Source organism: Mesoplodon densirostris, chromosome 8 (assembly GCF_025265405.1).
Source record: "Mesoplodon densirostris isolate mMesDen1 chromosome 8, mMesDen1 primary haplotype, whole genome shotgun sequence".
Classification (NCBI taxonomy): Eukaryota; Metazoa; Chordata; class Mammalia; order Artiodactyla; family Ziphiidae; genus Mesoplodon; species Mesoplodon densirostris.
Genome location: NC_082668.1, coordinates 51,665,271 through 51,677,271, shown reverse-complemented (window position 1 = coordinate 51,677,271; position 12,001 = coordinate 51,665,271).

Here is a 12,001-nt window from a genome sequence, read left to right as displayed (position 1 = left end):
GTGATACCCGTTAAGATGAGTAGATATATGCTATATTCAGTCACTCACGGGGCTCCACACAACTCTCTTCCTCAATTATCTTAGTGTGAAATAGGTAGTTCCTTCACAACAGAAAACTCACGGCAGTTTTTTTATGTTACCCAATATAAAGAGACTTAAACATATGCTATTGGGGGCAAATATAATTTAAGTACTTTCTAAAAAATATTTTTTAAAATATCATAGACTATTCTAGCTGGAGTTCCCCAGGGAACAGACCCTAAGATGTGCTTGTAGGAAGTTTGTTGGAGTATGTTATCTGCAACCATCCCTATAAGGAAACAGAGGCAGCAAAATGGGTAAAAGAAGAAGCCAGCTGTAATGCAGTTGTGCAAAGGCCTTAGCTGATCCAAAGATACTATAATGGTATGGGGTGTTCTTAAGCTTGCATGGACTTCCAAAGTTATCTGGAATTAAAGGAAGGGAAACAGGATTCATACCCTTGTATCAACCAGTCATTAAGGACAAGGTGCCCTCGGAGGAAACATAAAATCTAATGAAGTCACTGAGAATCAGAATTGAGCCATCATTTCTGGCATATGAAGAAAAAGGATAATCTACAAATGTAATTTGTACAAAAACATCAATATTATTACTATAATTCATTTTCTTAATTTGCTAGAACATCTATTTCATTTGTTTTATGGTATCAGAATGTATTAACAAAGCTAAAATTGCTGTTTTGTCAATTATGTTTTTCAGTTAGTGAGAAATCTGGCCCCTTGAAGGCAACCTTAATATGGATCACCACTATGAAAAAGTTAAGCAAGCTCATTGAGCATATCAAATAGAGTGTACCTAATAAAATATAATGTGCCTATTGATTATAGCAGCTAAGCTCTCCAAAACCAAGTTGTATATCATACTGCCTCAATTATATCTGACTATTCAGTTGTACTGAAAAATATAAAAAGAAAAAAATCTAGTAGTTTTATTATAATTCAGAATCACTATTCCAGCTCTGGCATTGTATGCTTCTAAGAATTATTTCCACTCTCAGTAACATCTTGTAAAACTTTAATCTTTTTTGATGTCTAATCATTGATTTAATGATAAAACAAATAGTATCTTTATGGTTTGAGAGTCCATAGATGGTAGGGCATATAATTTCATTTTGCTGTTTCAATCCATCTTTCTGAAATGATTAAATTGGCATTAACTGTAAAAGTTACTCTTAGAAAAATCACCAAATCCACTTAATACTGTATATTGATCTTCAAATGTATCTTTTTCTTGCATAAAATATAATTTTCCACTATTTTTCAATTTGCTTCTATGTCCATTAGGCATCCTTTTTTCATTTCTTGTTCATTTTTGATCATTGACTGATATAACCTTGCTATGTTCATGGTAGCTTTTCTTTTATTATTTTTATTATTATATGAGTGTGTATGAGAGAGAAAAAGCTGGGGACTTTTTCTTTTATTTTTCTAAGAAAGGTGGACATCAATGGAGATAATAGTTTATGCTCTACCCCCTTCAACTGAATAGCAATATGCTATATGCATCCCTTTAGCTGAAATTTTAATTTTTAAGTGGGTTTTTATTAGGATGAGGTCTCAGAATTTCTAATTCAGATGTCAGAGTTTGGCAGCACTTTCAATAAGAAGCCATCAGAGTGACCCTTATTCCTAATTATCATCCTGACATGTTACAAAAATAAGCATGATGATTTTATGGTTTCTTTTTCTGCCTAAAATTTAACTACATTAATCTGAAAGGCAGCTGATTTTTCAAGGTCAAAAGTGCTTAGTTACAAATTGATGAACTATTATAAGTGTCTGTGGTTTTCTTGATGGCACTGTATTAATAATACGTGTGCAGAACGGGCCATAAAAATTCCATTTAAAGGTATTAAGGAATACTGGAACACTTAATCAGGTTAAAATTCCCATCAGTTGGCTCCAGGCACGATGTTGTTCAGTCAGTGATTAACAAAGTGTGTGGAATATAAAGATGCATGTCTATTAAATGAGTTCAGATTTCACCGAAATGAGCTTTTTTGTTTTCTGCATCTAGAAAATGATTCAACTAAAATGCATTACAGTGATATTCATTGTTTTAAGTAGCTCATACTGTCTCTCAGCCTGGATTGTTTTGATTAGAAAATCGAGACATAATATACTTGTAAAGGCGCTGATACTCTTTCCAGGTAGGAAGAAAAGCACTCAGTGATGAAATGTTTTTAAAATATGAATCACATTTTAAGCTTTCTTTTGTGATTTATAAAAGCTATCTCACCAGGTGTGCACTATGCTCTTATAAAACCGAGAAAGATTAAATGAGAGAAAGCTATGGAAATGTTTCTTCTGTTAGCCTCTTACAGTATACCTTACAAGTTCAAGGGGAATATTACTTAAGGTACAGAATATAATGTAATAGAGATGGCGATTAGTCTGCAGAACTATGTACATATTATAAAACAAGTCACATTTTTTGGATAAATAAAAAAATGAACATTTGTAGCCTATGAAAATCTTCTCACTCTTTTTTTTTCCTGTAGTGCTTAAAGAGGAAAATTATAGAAAATTCAAGCAAAATTCCTTATATAGCAAAGAAAAAAAAAAGTCTGACCATTCAAGTAGCAATTATAAAGCAGTATAAAAATTACTCTTCCCTTTTAATTGCATAAAGTTGGCTAACAGTCATACTTGTCTTTCATACATGTGATTGTATATCTAGCTGTGTGAAAATGGATATATTTTAGTAAGTAGTAAATTAAATTGATTCTTTTAAAAAGCAACCTGGCTCAATAATCTGAATTACCTTGTCTTTAAACTTGAGAAGAATGCAGATTTATTTCAGAGAAACAAGTAGCAGTGTTGTTTCCCAACCCTTAAAAACTCAAGCTCTCTTTAACACAAACTCGCACATTGTTTTGTTTTTAAATTAATAGACATTTCTTACAGCAGTTTTCAACTTATGAAAAATTTGAACAGAAAGTACAAAATGTACCATATTTTCCCCCTCTCACAATTTCACATACTAACATTTTGCACTGTTAAGGAACATTTGTTACAACTGGTAAACCAGTACTGATACATTATTTGACTAAACACTTTAGTTTATATTGAAGTTCCCTTTCTTCTTATCAGTCTTAAGACTTACCTCATCTTTATTTTTTATTTCTTCCCCTATTTCTCCCATTTCCTGAGACCCTGCCTCTGTCAAACACTAATCTGTTCTCTGTGTTTGTGAGTTTGGTGGGGTTTTTGTTGTTGTTGTTTAGTTTATTAGTTTATTTATTTATTTAGATTCCTCATATAAGAGAGATCATATGATATTTGTCTTACTCTGACTTATTGCACTTAGCATAATAACCTAGAGGTCCATCCATCTTGTTGCCATGACAAGTTTTCATTCCTTTTTATGACTGAATAATATACTATATTCCATTATATATATATATATATATATATATATATATATATATATATATACATACATACATACATACATACATATATACCACTTTTCTTTATCCATTCATCCATAGATGGACATTTAGGTTGTTTTCATATCTTGACTACTGTAAATAATGCTGCAGTGGACTTAGGGGCACATAAAATTTTTTGACTTAGTCTTTTTGTTTTCTTCAGATAAATACCCAGAAGTGGAATGGCTGTATCATATGGTAGTTCTATCATTTTTCCTAGAATTTTTTTAAAGTTTTTATTGAAATATAGTTTATTTACAGTGTTATGTTAGTTTCAGGTATACAGTAAAGTGATTCAGTTATACATATATATAAATAAATGTATATATTCTTTTTTTACATTCTCTTCCATTATAGGTTATTACAAGATATTGAGTATAGTTCCCTGTGTTATACAGTAGTTCTATAATATTTTTAATTTTTTGAGGACTGTCCATACTATTTTCCATAGTGACAGCACTAATTTACATTCCCACCAACATTGCAGGAGACTTCCCTTTTCTTCACATCATCGGGAATGCTTTTTTCTTTTTGATGACAGACATTCTAAGAGGTGTGAGGTAGTATCTCACTGTGGTTTAGATTTGTATTTCCTTGATGATTAGTGATGTTGAGCAACCTTTTATGTAGCTGTTGGCCATCTATATATCTTCTTTGGAAAAATGTCTGTTCAGATATGCTGCCCTTTTTTTTTTTTTTTTTGTGCAGTACATGGGCCTCTCACTGTTGTGGCCTCTCCCGTTGTGGAGCACAGGCTCCAGATGTGCAGGCTCAGTGGCCATGGCTCATGGGCCAAGCCACTCCACGGCATTTGGGATCTTCCCGGACCAGGGCACAAATCCATGTCCCCTGCATTGGCAGGCAGACTCAACCACTGCGCCACCAGGGAAACCCTGCTGCCCATTTTTTAATTAGAATGTTTGGGATTTGTTTCTTTTTGTTTTGTTTGTGTTTTTTTCTTTTCTTTCTTTCTTTTTTTTTTTTTTTTTTGGTCTTGAGTTGTATGAGTTCTTTATATATTCTGGCTATTAGCCTCTTATCAGATATATAATTTGCAAATATTTTCTTCCTTTTCATTTTGTTGATGGTTTTCTTTGATGTGCAAAAGCTTTTTAGTTCGATATCTATTGCTTTTTCTTTTGGTGTTGTATTCAAAAAATCATTGCCAAGACCTTTGTCAAGGAGCTTACTGCCGATATTTTGTTCTAGAAATTTTATGGTTTCAGGTCTTACATTAAAGTTTTTAATCCATTTTGTGTTAATTCTTGTGTATGGTGAAAGACAATGGTTGAGTTTCATTCTTTTGCATGTGGCTGTTCAGTTTTTCCAACACCATTTATTGAGTAGGCTGTCTTTTCCCAGTTATATTCTAGGCTCCTCTGTCATAAATTAACTGATTGTATATTCATAGGTTTATTTCTGGGCTCTCTATTCTTTTCCATTGATCAACATTTCTGTTTTATGCCAATAATACACTGTTTTAATTACCATGACTTTGTAATATAATTTGCAGTCAGGAAGATTTCTTGTTGTACAAGTTTATGAATTTTACAAAATGCACATGAATCCACCATGACAGTATCATACAAAACAGTTTCACTGCCCTAAAAATGCCCTGCATTCACTTGTTCGTACATTTCCCTTACTCTCCAGATTCCCTGACAACCACTGTTCTTTGTACTCTTTCTGTAAATTTGCCTTTTCTATAATGTTATATAAGTGAAACAATACAGCATATAGCCCTTTCAGACTGGCTTCTTTTACTTAGCAATATGCATTTAAGTTTCCTCCACATATTTTTATTTCATTTTATGGCTAAATAATATTATCTTATATGGATATCTACCATAGTTTGTTTTCCCATTGATGGACGTTTTAGATGCTTCTAAGTTTTGGCAATTATGAATAAAGTTGCTATAAGCATTTCAGTGCAGGTTTTTGTGTGGATATAAGTTGTCAACTCATTTGGGTAAATGCCTACATGGTGATGGTAGATCTTTTAACTTTTCAGATCCTAGAGAAATGGCACATTTTCGTTTGAGGAGTTTTCTTTGCTAACTAGAATCAGATTATAAAGAAAACAATTTTCAAAATAAATTATTTTTGTCTTATGAAATGATTTCCAAATATCAGAAGCAATTTAGCTTTTCAAAATAAATAAATTTTTATTTAAAGTACCTATTTTTTCAATTATAATTAAAGGATAAGATATAGTTTAAAGTTATTTCTTACTGTAAAAACCCATGCTTTGTTATTAGGTTGTTGAAAACATTGAGAAATATTTAGAACCTCTTAAAGTATTTTAAAAGCAGTCATTAAACTATCAGTTTTTTTATCTAGGTATGACTCTATTATACATAACTAGTTTGCATCTGAACATTAAAGTCCCCACAAATGATACTTTTAAATTATTTAATTTTATTAAAAAATTAAAGTAAATTTATACTATTTTATCTTTTTTGTTTTTGTTGTATATAGTATATTACCAACTTCAGAATCACAAAGTGTAAGGATGAGTAGATAATAATTATGTTGCAAGTAGTAATTTCACTTGGCTTCCTCAAAACTGAAATCTCTCTTTGAGAAGATAAACAAAATTGACAAACCATTAGCCAGACTCATCAAGAAAAGAAGGGAGAAGACTCAAATCAATAGAATTAGAAATGAAAAAGGAGAAGTAACAACTGACACTGCAGAAATACAAAAGATCATGAGAGATTACTACAAGCAACTCTATGCCAATAAAATGGACAACCTGGAAGAAATGGACACATTCTTAGAAATGCACAACCTGCCAAGACTGACTCAGGAAGAAATAGAAAATATGAATAGACCAATCACAAGCACTGAAATTGAAACTGTGATTAAAAATCTTCCATCAAACAAAAGCCCAGGACCAGATGGCTTCACAGGCGAATTCTATCAAACATTTAGAGAAGAGCTAACACCCATCCTTCTCAAACTCTTCCAAACAATTTCAGAGGAAGGAACACTCCCAAACTCATTCTACGAGGCCACCATCACCTTGATACCAAAACCAGACAAGGATGTCACAAAGAAAGAAAACTACAGGCCAATATCACTGATGAACATAGATGCAAAAATCCTCAACAAAATACTAGCAAACAGAATCCAACAGCACATTAAAAGGATCATACACCATGATCAAGTGGGGTTTATTCCAGGAATGCAAGGATTCTTCAATATACGCAAATCAATCAATGTGATACACCATATTAACAAGTTGAAGGAGAAAAACCATATGATCATCTCAATAGATGCAGAGAAAGCTTTCGACAAAATTCAACACCCATTTATGATAAAAACCCTGCAGAAAGTAGGCATAGAGGGATCTTTCCTCAACATAATAAAGGCCATATATGACAAACCCACAGCCAGCATCGTCCTCAATGGTGAAAAACTGAAACCATTTCCACTAAGATCAGGAACAAGACAAGGTTGCCCACTCTCACCACTCTTATTCAACCTAGTTTTGGAAGTTTTAGCCACAGCAATCAGAGAAGAAAAGGAAATAAAAGGAATCCAAATTGGAAAAGAAGAAGTAAAGCTGTCATTGTTTGCAGATGACATGATACTATACATAGAGAATCCTAAAGATGCTACCGAAAAACTACTAGAGCTAATCAATGAATTTGGTAAAGTAGCAGGTTACAAAATTAATGTACAGAAATCTCTGGCATTCCTGTACACTAATGATGAAAAATCTGAAAATGAAATCAAGAAAACACTCCCATTTACCATTGCAACAAAAAGAATAAAATATCTAGGAATAAACCTACCTAAGGAGACAAAAGACCTGTATGCAGAAAATTATAAGACACTGATGAAAGAAATTAAAGATGATACAAACAGATGGAGAGATATACCATGCTCCTGGATTGGAAGAATCAATATTGTGAAAATGACTCTACTACCCAAAGCAATCTACAGATTCAATGCAATCCCTATCAAACTACCACTGGCATTTTTCACAGAACTAGAACAAAAAATTTCAAAATTTGTTTGGAAAAACAAAAGACCCCGAATAGCCAAAGCAATCTTGAGAACGAAAAACGGAGCTGGAGGAATCAGTCTCCCTGACTTCAGACTATACTACAAAGCTACAGTAATTAAGACAGTGTGGTACTGGCATAAAAACAGAAAGATAGATCAGTGGATCAGGATAGAAAGCCCAGAGATAAACCCACACACATATGGCCAACTTATCTTTGATAAAGGAGGCAGGAATGTACAGTGGAGAAAGGACAGCCTCTTCAATAAGTGGTGCTGGGAAAACTGGACAGGGACATGTAAAAGTATGAGATTAGATCATTCCCTAACACCATACACAAAAATAAGCTCAAAATGGATTAAAGACTTAAATGTAAGGCCAGAAACAATCAAACTCTTAGAGGAAAACATAGATAGAACACTCTATGACATAAATCACAGCAAGATCCTTTTGGACCCACCTCCTAGAGAAATGGAAATAAAAACAAAGATAAACACATGGGACCTAATGAAACTTCAAAGCTTTTGCACAGCAAAGGAAACCATAAACAAGACCAAAAGACAACCCTCAGAATGGGAGAAAATATTTGCAAATGAAGCAACTGACAAAGGATTAATCTCCAAAATTTATAAACAGCTCATGCAGCTCAATAGCAAAAAAACAAACAACCCAATCCAAAAATGGGCAGAAGACTTAAATAGGCATTTCTCCAAAGAAGATATACAGACTGCCAACAAACACATGAAAGAATGCTCAACATCATTAATCATTAGAGAAATGCAGATCAAAACTACAATGAGATATCATCTCACACCAGTCAGAATGGCCATCATCAAGAAATCTAGAAACAATAAATGCTGGAGAGGGTGTGGAGAAAAGGGAACACTCTTGCACTGCTGGTGGGAATGTGAATTGGTACAGCCACTATGGAGAACAGTATGGAGGTTCCTTAAAAAACTAAAAATAGAACTACCATATGATCCAGCAATCCCACTACTAGGCATATACCCTGAGAAAACCATAATTCAAAAAGAGACATGTACCAAAATGTTCATTGCAGCTCTATTCACAATAGCCCGGAGCTGGAAACAACCTAAGTGTCCATCATCGGATGAATGGATAAAGAAGATGTGGCACATATATACAATGGAATATTACTCAGCCATAAAAAGAAACGAAACTGAGCTATTTGTAATGAGGTGGATAGACCTAGAGTCTGTCATACAGAGTGAAGTAAGTCAGAAAGAGAAAGACAAATACCGTATGCTAACACATATATATGGAATATAAGAAAAAAAATGTCATGAAGAACCTAGGGGTAAAACGGGAATAAAGACACAGACCTACTTGAGAATGGACTTGAGGATATGGGGAGGGGGAAGGGTAAGCTGTGACAAAGCGAAAGAGAGGCATGGACATATATACACTACCAAACGTAGGGTAGATAGATAGTGGGAAGCAGCCGCAGAGCACAGGGAGAACAGCTCGGTGCTTTGTGACTGCCTGGAGGGGAGGGATGGGAAGGGTAGGAGGGAGGGAGATGCATGAGGGAGGGGATGTGGGAACAGATGTATATGTATGACTGATTCACTTTGTTATAAAGCAGAAACTAATAAAAACAATGGAAAAAAAAAAAAACTGAAATCTCAGAGGGTTTCTTTCTTTGGGTATATCTAACCTATGCACTGCCTCAATAATGCATAAAATGGAGATAAGGCGACCATAAAGCTTCTAAACTATTAGCATGAATTGTGTTTATAGCAGAAGGATTAGTAATGTTTAAAATGACAGCATTTATAGGAAACTTAGTGTGTAAACTATTTAACTTTTCTATGAATGCAAAAATTCTCTCCATAATATTTCTCAGAAGTTTAAGGTGCTGTAATTGTCTCTGATAATGTACAATCCAAATTCCAGTAAAATTCTTCTCATTATTAATAGGTCATAATTATTAATTAGTAAAGTATTTTAAAATTTTTTGTTATATACAATAACATTTTATAAGGTTTATAGGTTTTATTGGTAAATGTTAAGAAATATATTAATGTTTATAGTATTGGATTAGCTCTTTTGGTATATTAACCTATCTAAATTCTGAAGGACAACCGTTACACCTGATTATAAAATTTCAATAGCACATTTATGTTGAACTCAGAGTTGACTACAAGGTCACAAATATTTAAATACTTCATGAGAATAAGTTTATAAATTTATATAAAATTTCAAAAGAAATACAGTTATATTGGATTATTTCCAGAAACTTTAAACATAATTCAAATTAGTTAAAAATATTGACATATACATATATAGTACCATGAACATTGTTTCAGTCACCTTATTTACCTATTTGACCTAACATTCCTCATGGGTTAAACATTATAAATATTTCCAAATACCTACAAATGATAGAGTCAAAAAGGGAAAATTATGTTTAGTCAACTAGTTCAGTTAAATTTGCAGTGAATATAAGGTAAAAAGTATTTATGAAAAAAATGTTAAATTCAGATTTTCAGAGTAACAGAAATTAAAAGACAATTCCAGAATTTAAAGAATCTTTATATTCCAGGTTAATTCCTTTAACACCCAGGTTAAATTTCTTCCTCAATATCTCTGCCAATTGATAAGAGCATAAAAGTACAAATTTGTATCCTCTCTTATGTCTGTTTGTTCATTGTCTGAATTATAATACTGCCTAACGTTAGCACTTAACTTTGCCAATTTTAACAGAGATAGTTTTTAAGAAGTAGCAAAACATCTGAATAAAATGTGAAAATATCTATTAATCCTATGGGTGCTTGATTATACTGTGCTTTTCATCAGTTACTCAAAGTCTGCTTTAAAAATCTAAGCACAAAGACTGGTAGGATGATGAAGTGAAGAATGGCATCCCTAAAGTGGAAAAGCACAATATGAGAATACATAGTAAGACCACTACTAAAGTCAAAATTAAAATACTCTCCACATAATAAAAAGAGCATCTAATGTTTGATGAAAATTTACTATGTGCCAGGCATTGTTCTAAGTGCTTTACATGAGTTCTGTTTTTATCATCACAGCAATCCCATGTGGTAGTTAATGTTAGTATAATCATTTGTAAAGGAAACTGAGACTGGGGGATTAAGTATTTTGCCCAAGGCCACTAAGCTATTAAATGGTGAAGCCATAATGTAACCCAAAATGTCAATACCAGGAGCTTTCAACTACTCTACAATACCTTATTATCTGTCCTCTATACATCTTATTCTCTATAATCTCTGCATTTTAATGTGTAGATCATTTGACCTTCTTCTCTTTATATCTTATACTCTGTAACATCAGACAGTAAGATGCAAGAGGAAGGTGGGAGGAAGAGTGAGGAGAGTGGATTATAATTAGTGCAACTCTAACCTGTCTCCTTTCTCTATGCTTATCATTTATACTGAATGTCCAAAATACCAATTTGATGATAAGGTGTATAGCCTGCGAGCATATATGATTTGGGGATAAATGCAATTTTTCCAGAATTACAGAGGCCTGATATGTAACAATGAGAACACAGAAATGGAGATAGGAAATAGATTTTGAAATATAGATTAGGCATAATGGATCAATACAAGTCTCTCTTTCTCTCTCTTCTCTTCCTCCTTACTTTTCTTCTACACTCTCTCCCTCCTTTCCTTCCTTATTTCCATAAGCATTCATTGAATGTCTGTCTTATATGCTAGACACTATGACATGTAATAGTACAAAATGAATAGGACACAGCTCCTACTTTTAAAAATCATCTAGTACAATAAGGAAGACATTTTTTTAATTTCTTAAATTTAATTTATTAAAACACCTTTGGTAAACAAAATTAATTATAAAAAGCAACAGGGAGTTTTTTAAAAAAATACATTTATTTGTGATTTCAGGTCTTTATCTACCATGTGTATGGATTTACCAATAAGAAAAACCATTACCAAACAGCAGACAATAGAGTTGGAAATGTAACATTAAATCATGTTTTCAGCATTGCATGATGTTTTTAAAAATTAGAGAAAATATATTGTACTGCATTAACAATTACAACACTATATCTTTTCAGTTGTCTTATAAGTTAGGGGAAGGTTGGAAATCCTATAACAATTGGGAGATAAGCCAATAAAAGGATATCAATAAAGAAGAGAAACATGAACAAATGTCAGTTTTGTACATTAAGAAATTTAGTAGCTTTTTGGACACAGTTTTGTAGTTGTGTAGAGGAAGAATATACATTTTCCTGTGGAGGAATTGGAGAAGACTAGAGAGAAGGTGAATTTTGAAATAGTCATTAAAAGGAGATAAAGTAGGTAGCTGGGAGAATGCTTTTCAAGTAGAGGATAAATAATGCAAACACCTTACAGGCTGTGGCCCCTGGGGGAATGGTGGGTATTTATTAGTGGCTGGAATGAGGGATTCCGGGATGGAGTGCTGAATTTGTTGTTGGAAATATAGATTGGGACTAGATTTTGAGGAATTCACAGTTCAATTTATAACTAGAATACTAAGAAAAT